The sequence below is a fragment of the Physeter macrocephalus genome, chromosome 15 (assembly GCF_002837175.3).
Source record: "Physeter macrocephalus isolate SW-GA chromosome 15, ASM283717v5, whole genome shotgun sequence".
NCBI classification, from domain to species: Eukaryota; Metazoa; Chordata; class Mammalia; order Artiodactyla; family Physeteridae; genus Physeter; species Physeter macrocephalus.
The window spans coordinates 36,320,849-36,326,848 of NC_041228.1; the positions used below are offsets into that span (position 1 = coordinate 36,320,849).

Consider the following 6,000-nt stretch of genomic DNA (forward strand, 5'->3'; position numbering starts at 1 on the left):
CTTTGTATTTCTGTGATATTTGTTGTAACTTCTCTTTCATTTCTGATTTTATTTATTTGGGATCTCTCTTATTTCTTGATGAGTCTGGGTAAAGGTTTATCAATTTTGTTTATCTTTTCAAAGAACTAGCTCTTCATTGATCTTTTCTTTTTTTTAAGTCTATTTCATATATTCCTGCTCTGATATTTATTATTTTCTTCCTTGTACTAACTTTGGGCTTCATTTTTCTTCTTTTTCTAGTTCCTTTAGCTGTAAAGATACATTGCTTATTTGAGATTTTTCTTACTTCTTGAGGAAGGCCTGTATCACCATGAACTTCCCTCTTAGAACTGCTTTTGCTATGTCCCATAGACTTTGGAAAGTTGTGTTTTCATTTTCATTTGTTTCAAGGTATTTTTTATTTCCTCTTTGATTTCTTCACTGATCCACTGGTGGTTTAGTAGCATGTTATTTGGTCCCTCCATGTTTGTGTCTTTTCCAGTTTTCTTCTTGTACTTGATGTCTAGTTTCATACCATTTTAGTCAGAAAAGATGATGGATATGATTTCAGTCTTCTTAAATTTATTGAGACTTGTTTTGTGGCCTAACATGAGCTATCCTGAGTAATGTTCCATGTGTACTTGAAAAAAAATGTGTATTATGACATTTTTGGGTGGAATGTTCTGTATCTGTCTATTAGGTGTATCAGGTCTACTGTGTCATTTAAAGCCAATGTTTTCTTACTGATTTTCTGTCTGGATGATCTGTCTGTTGATGTATGTTGGGCACTAAAGTCCCCTACTATTATTGTGTTGCTATTTCTCCTTCTTTGTGTGTTAATATTTGCTTTATATACTTAGATGCTCCTTTGTTGGTGCTTAAATATTTATGAATGTTATATCCTTTTCTTGGATTGACCTTTTTATCATTATGTAATGCCTTCCTTTGTCTTTTGTTGCAGTCTTTGTTTTAAAGTCTGTTTTAGGCATGCGCAGTCAGTAAGAGGTGGGTGGAGGATGCGGGAGATGTGTGTGGCTGTGTTTCGCCAGCCCAGAAGGGGAACTGCATGCTTGAGGTGACCAGGGACTGAGCATTTCAGACCTGCTTGGTAAACCTGGTGCACCACCATGCTGGCCACAAGAATTGTGTGTCTCCAGACACTACCTTCCAGGGTTTTCCACCAAGGTTTCACCAAGGCCTCCCCTGTTGTGAAGAATTCCATCACAAAGAATCAGTGGCTCTGAACACCCAGCAGGGAATATGCCACCAAGACAAGAATTGGAATTCGGCATGGGAAAAATAGCCATGAACTCAAGGAGATAGCTTTGGAACAATCATTGGAAAAAATATTTTAAATTGATCAGATGGGAAGATGGTTTATTGCTGCAGTTGGTCTTGGAGTTTTGTGCTACTATGGCTTGGGAATGCCAATGTCTAATGAGATTGGAGCTATTGAAAAAGCTGTAATTTGGCCTCAGTATGTGAAGGATAGAATTCATTCCACCTATATGTACTTAGCAGGAAGTATTGGCGTAACAGTTTTGTCTGCCCTGGCTGTGAGCAGAACTCCTGCTCTCATGAACTTCATGATGAGAGGCTCTTGGGTGATAACTGGTGCAACCTTTGCATGCATTAGTGAAGGTGGAATGCTGGTACGGAGCCCAGGCCCAAAGCATCTTGCTTGGTTACTACATTCTGGTTTGATGCGTGCAGTGGGGGCTCTTCTGATGATATTAGGGAGGCCTCTTCTTGTCAGAGCTGTATGGTACACGGCTGGCATTGAGGGAGGCCTCTCCACCATGGCCATGTGTGTGCCCAGTGAGAAGTTTTTGAACATGGGAGCACCCCTGGGTGTGGGCCTGGGTGTCGTCTTTGTGTCCTCACTAGGATCTATGTTTCTTCCACCTACCACTGTGGCTGGTGCCACTCTGTACTCAGTGGCAATTTATGGTGGATTAGTTCTTTTCAGCACGTTTCTCCTGTATGATACACAGAAAGTAATCAGGCATGCAGAAGTAGTACCAGTGTATGGAGTTAAAAAATATGATCCCATCAGTTCGATGTTGGGAATCTGCATGGACATTTTAAACATACTTATGGAAGTTGCCAGTATTCTAGCAACTGGAGGCAACAGAAAGAAGTGAAGTGACTCAGCTTCTGACTTCCTTAGTACATCAGATATCTGGCTTGTCTAATAGGGGCAGATATTCTTTAAATAGTTTGTGCAAGCAGCTTTCATGGAAGTTTAGAAGATAAGAACTTGTCAACATGTTTCAAGTGTTCCAGGAACGTGATGCTTCAGGTCTGCTTTTTCTTCTGGAGAATAAATTCAGTAGTTCTCTTCCAAATAGCACACACATTTTCAATTCTCATGTTTGAGTAATTCTAAAATGTTCTAATGAATGTGAAAACCAAGTTTTGTGTTGCAGGAATTTAAGCATTTTATCTATTATTAAATTTATTTGGTTAAGTGAAATTTAGCAAACTTGTATACCTGCATTTTTCATTTGGAATGTGGAATATTAACAAGTAATGTCATAAGCGATGTAGGGGTTTGGTAAAGGGACCAGAGAGAAGTAAAGGGACACCTGCAGTCTTTCTTTGAATACTTAGAACTTAACAGTCGTGTAATTGTGGTGAGCCAGTGAAGGGGTCTGGATGTTTGGAAACAAGTCATGGCTGTACATCTGCTGAACTTGTCAGAAGTGTTGAGCAGAAAACAAAGACATAGGTGATTCTCCAGACTCTCCTTACAGTATAGATGTGATCGTATTTGGCTTTTCATTATTTGACACTGTTAGGAGAGTCCACAGTGCTAATCATATGGAGAATTCCTGTTATATATATTACGTGTATGTGTAAGCCTTACTTTTGAATTGTCTAGAACAAAATATCCTTAAAACACTCAGGAAAAAATATTCAAAGCATGAAAATTGTTGCATTTTTAAGTATACACACAACATGTGCATAGTTGCTGAATGTTTTTGCAAATTTATTGAAATGTTTAAAGGAATACATGCTTGCCTTTCTCATCTCTTCAGGCTTTAAAGCTTTTATCAGAGAAGCCTGTTTGTGGTTTACACTTGAGATTATGACAGCAGTTTTTCCCTTCAGATTTGATTTCTTGCATTCCCTCTCAGAGGAATCACTAAAAAAAGGAAGGCAAAGCGAGGCTTCTTTCATGAACCATATCAATAAAAAATGTAATGGAGAAAATGCTTCATTAGAGTTTCCCCTAGCAGAATTTTTCTTCTCTCCTCCACAGACCATTATTTAACTCTCTTGTGCCATTTGTAAACTTTTTGATACAGAAGAGTTATTCTTGGACGTTCTTATGAATGAAATAAGTGTATGATTATTGAGATAGTTGGTGTTTTGACAAATATTTATTACAGTAATCCATAAATAACTATTCTAACCACTTCAAGTTACATAGGATGCTTATTTCTGAAATAATAAAGGTTCTGGCCAGATTAAAAAAAAATAAAGTCTATTTTATCTGATATGAGTATTGTTATCCCAGCTTTCTTTTGGTTTCCATTTGTATGGAGTATCTTTTCCATCCTTTAACTTTCCGTCTGTGTGTGTCTTTAGATCTGAAGTGAATCTCCTGTAGGCAGCACATAGATGGGTCTTCTTTTTTTATCCATTCAGCCACCCCATGTCTTTTGATTGGAGCATGTAGTCTATTTACATTTAAAGTCATTATTGATAGGTATGTACTTATTAATTTTTTTCTGGTTCTTTTTGTAGTTCTTCTTTGTTCCTTTCTTTTCTCTTGCTCTCTTCCTTTGTGACTTGATGGCTTTCTTTGGTGTTATGCTTGGGTTCTTTTATCTTTATTTTTTGTATATTTATCATAGGTTTTTGTTTGTGATTCACATGAGGTTCATGAGTGTAACTTATATATACATGGCAGTTTACTTTAAGTTGATATTTGCTTAAGTTCAAATGCATTCTAAAAGCATCACATTGTTACTACTCCCCCATGTTTTATGTTTTTGACATCATATGTTACACCTTTTTATTTTATTGTAGTTACAGTTGATTTTACTACTTTTGTCTTTTAGGCATCATACTAGCTTTTTAAGTAGCTGATATTGCCTTTACTATATATAATTTTTGCCTTTACCAGTGTAATTTTTTTCTTTCAAATATTTTCTTATTTCTGTTTATGGCCTTTTCTTTTCCACTTAAAGAAGATCCTTTAACATTTCTCATAAGGGTGGTTAAGAATTGATGAACTCCTTTATCTTTTGCTTCTCTTAGAAACTCTTTATCTCTCCTTTAATTCTGAATGATAATCTTGCCAAGTAGAGCATTCATGGTTGTAACTTTTTATTTTTCAGCCCTTTAATATATTATGCCACTCTCTTCTGGCCTGAAAAGGTACTGCTGAAAAATAAGCTTGTAGTCTTAAGGAAGTTCCCTTGTATGTGACTAGTTATTTTTCTCTTGCTGCCTTTAAAATTCTTCCTTTATCTTTAATTTTGTCATTTTAATTATGGTATGTTTTGGTGTGGATCTCTTTGGGTTCATCTTCTTTGCGACTCTCTGTGCTTCCTGGTTCTCTATATCTATATCCTTCTCCAGGTTAGGGAAGTTTTCAGCCATTATTTCTTCAAATAAGTTTTTGCTCCATTCTCTCTCTCTCCCTTCTGAGTCATCTACAAATTTTAGTATGCCTGATGTTGTCTCAGAGGTCCCATAAACTATCCTCATTTAAAAAGCAACAACTTTTTTTCTCTTCTGATTGGGTGATATCCACTATTCTGTCTTCCAGATCGCTGATCTCTTCTTCCATATCATCTATTTTGCTATCAATCCCCTCTAGTGTATTTTTCACTTCAGTTATTGTATACTTCAGCTCTGATTGGTTCTTTATTATATTTTCTAGCTCTGTTGAAGTTCTCACTGTGTTTCTCCTTTCTTCTCCCAAGTTCACTGAGCACCTTTATTATTATTACTTTGAACTATTTATCAGGTTCCTTTCTTATCTCCATTTCGTTAAGCTTTTTTTTTTCTTTTCCTAAAGTTTTAGCTTGTTCTCTTTTTTTGGAACATATTCCTCTGTCTCCTCTGTTTGACTTTCTGTATTTTTTTAAATTTAATTTTATTTTTTTTTTATACAGCAGGTTCTTATTAGTCATCAGTTTTATACACATCAGTGAATACATGTCAATCCCAATCGACCAGTTCATCACACCACCACCACAACCCCCCACTGCTTTCCCCCCTTGGTTTCCATATGTTTGTTCTCTACATCTGTGTCTCAGTTTCTGCCCTGCAAACCGGTTCATCTGTACAATTTTTCTAGGTTCCACATATGTGCGTTAATATACGATAATTGTTTTTCTCTTTCTGACTTACTTCACTCTGTACGAGAGTCTCTAGATCCATCCACGTCTCAACAAATGAACCAATTTCGTTCCTTTTTATGGCTGAATAATATTCCAATGTATATATGTACCACAACTCCTTTATCCATTCGTCTGTTGATGGGCATTTAGGTTGCTTCCTTGACCTGCCTATTGTAAATAGTGCTGCAATGAACATTGGGAGTGTATGTGTCTTTGGGAATTATGGTTTTCTCTGGGTATATGCCAAGTAGTGGAATTGCTGGATCATATGGTAATTCTATTTTTACTTTTTTAAGGAACCTCCATACTGTTCTCCATAGTGGCTCTATCAATTTACATTCCCACCAACAGTGCAAGAGGGTTCCCTTTCTCCACACCCTATCCAGCATATGTTGTTTGTAGATTTTCTGAAGATGCCTATTCTAATGAGGTGATAACCTCATTGTAGTTTTCATTTGCATTTCTCTAATAATTAGTGATGTTAAGCAGCTTTTCTTGTGCTTCTTGGCCATCTGTATGTCTTCTTTGGAGAAATGTCTATTTAGGTCTTCTGCCCATTTTTGGATTGGGTTGTTTGTTTTTTTAATATTGAGCTGCATGAGCTGTTTATATATTTTGGAGATTAATCCTTTGTCTGTTGATTCGTTTGCAAATATTTTCT

General features: G+C 36.4%; 1 protein-coding gene and 1 pseudogene across 1 annotated transcript in view; both read left to right on the forward strand.

Moving 5' to 3' along the window:
• RGS22 (regulator of G protein signaling 22) overlaps positions 1–6,000 on the forward strand; it is a 174,359-nt gene that overhangs the window by 27,160 nt on the left and 141,199 nt on the right. The gene's annotated exons all lie outside the window — the stretch shown is intronic.
• LOC102994094 (growth hormone-inducible transmembrane protein-like) lies at positions 1,107–2,123 on the forward strand (annotated as a pseudogene).